Raw genomic sequence first — 2,414 nt, forward strand, 5'->3', positions numbered from 1 at the left:
AATGCCCCATCAAAGTCCCGCCACTTCGGATAATTAACTGATTTTCAAGTACTTTGCGACAACGTCTTTCTATAGAAAAATAAAAAATATAAAGTTCACATGTGTACAACTTGAACATACACATGTGTACACCGGTAATTCTAATGTACACATGTGTATACCGAACCAGTTCACATCAAAATGATCCAAACAAGTTTTTGCAAAAATTAAACTCTACCCAACTTAAATCATATACATCAGTACATCAAATAAACAAAAAAAATGTTTATTGGCTACAAGCCCTAGATTGAATAATCCGGCAACAGAAAACGACACCAAAACATATAATATCTTAGATGAAATCGGTGTACCACAGTGGCTTGATAATGTTTGCAGATTCCGACCACTCTTAACTGCGTATGATTACATGCATGTATCCTCAAAATTAAGTATAATAGTATGTACACCTGTGTACAAGGATCACTGTACACTTGTGTACAAGGAACTGTACACCTGTGTACTGAATCGGTTGAAGCACATACTTTATACACAGACATAAAAGACCACCGATTACACATGGGTCAAGAGACCTGTGTAAAGAACTTAGTACATATATGCATTTAATCCATTTAAGCATAACATTTAAACCGAACATTGTTTTAATCGAATATTAATCTGCACAAAAACGACCACATCACACTTAAATCCAACAACTTATACACACTATATTAAACAATTTAAGTTTTTTGAAACTATGAACTACAAACCCTAGATTTTACATGAAACAAAATGGGGGGAAACAATGAAACAGAGCAAGAGCAAGAAGAAATCACTATATGCATTATTATATACCTTGATTAGCCACCAGAAGTAGAAACACAATAGAAGGTGATGTTAATCTACATCTGAATCGTAGTCGATTTGTTCTTAGAGAGAGAGAAAGAGAGAATAAGGATTTTATAGATTGGAACAATGATCTTTTGGTTAACTGATATATGCGACAATTGAGGGAAATGAAGTTGTTTTCAATAAAGGAAATGATTATGGGTTTAGAAGATGGGAGAGATGGAATGACTAATATACCCTTTTTCATTTCATTAAATAGTAAAAATTAAGCAACTATTTACCATCATGCCATTAATTTAAAATCTCAAGATGATGAAAATCAAGGGCCCATATCTGTTCACGCAGTTCACTCTTGGGAGGTTGTTCACGCTGGAACCCTACCCTATATATATATATATATATATATATATATATATATATAACACATAGGTTTATTCAAATTAACCCAAATCGAGTTAATCAGTTAAAAAAAATTCTCTACGTCCCGTTCGAATTGGTTTTTGTAATTCTAAATCGTATTCTGTTAAAACAAATATTGCAAGATCATATAAAAAGTAGAGGATATATAGTTAAGAAAGTACCATATGTATCTGATATATGTGTGTTTATCTTTTAATTTTTCAATATAAAAAAAGAATGGATCAAAATGGCAATATGAAAGATTTAAATTGAAATCCCCAAAATACCCCTGATTAAAAATGAGGTTTTTGGACGGAGTTAGGCAACATGATCAAAATGGCAACAAAAGGGAAAACTCAGGGACCCATAGGAGAAAAAAAACTATTTGGACTAAAATGGAAAATTTGGACAAAACTCAGGAACTAAAATGGCAATTTACTCTAAGAAGTTTTATAAAAGGTATAAAACGGACTTCGATTGATCTCATTCAAACGGTATTGGAACCGTCTCATCAAACTCTACGACATGAGATTTTTGGTTTTCACTTTTGAAGTTATAGGTTATAGAATTTAGAAGTTTTGTTTATTATCATTGTGTCTTTTTATTTATCATTGTGTCTTTCCTATATTTGCGTCATTGTGTCTTTTTTGCGACTCATTGTGGTTTTTTTCCTTAAAATTGTGTTACATTTTTCGGTATTGTGTTATATTTTGCTCGACATTGTGTCATCTTGTGTAGGGCTGTGCAACAGTTCAGAACCGAACCAGAACCGTTTAATGTTAAAAATAAGAACCGGAATGAAACCGTATTTTAACGGTTCCGGTTCGGTTTAGAACCGATTAAACGGTTCTTGTGGAAACAGTTCTCGCCAGAACCGGTTGTTAATTAAATCCTAAAAGTAACAGTTCAATAAAAATTAATCCAACCATTCAAAACATATAAGTAAGAGTTGCAACATTCAAGTTCAAACCATCCAAAATAAAAGTAACAACAATAAAAAGTTTTAAAACATAAAACGAACTCTAAATAAAACAATTCCAACCATTGGTGTTAACAATTAAAACGGACATCTTCAAACTCATTCGATCTTCATCCTCTCAATCTTCTCATAAACATCTACATAAGACTAGGTGTTATCAACTAAAAAAATAAACGAATAGAATTAACAAAATAATGATATTTACCTTTTG

Source organism: Helianthus annuus, chromosome 14 (assembly GCF_002127325.2).
Source record: "Helianthus annuus cultivar XRQ/B chromosome 14, HanXRQr2.0-SUNRISE, whole genome shotgun sequence".
NCBI lineage: Eukaryota > Viridiplantae > Streptophyta > Magnoliopsida > Asterales > Asteraceae > Helianthus > Helianthus annuus.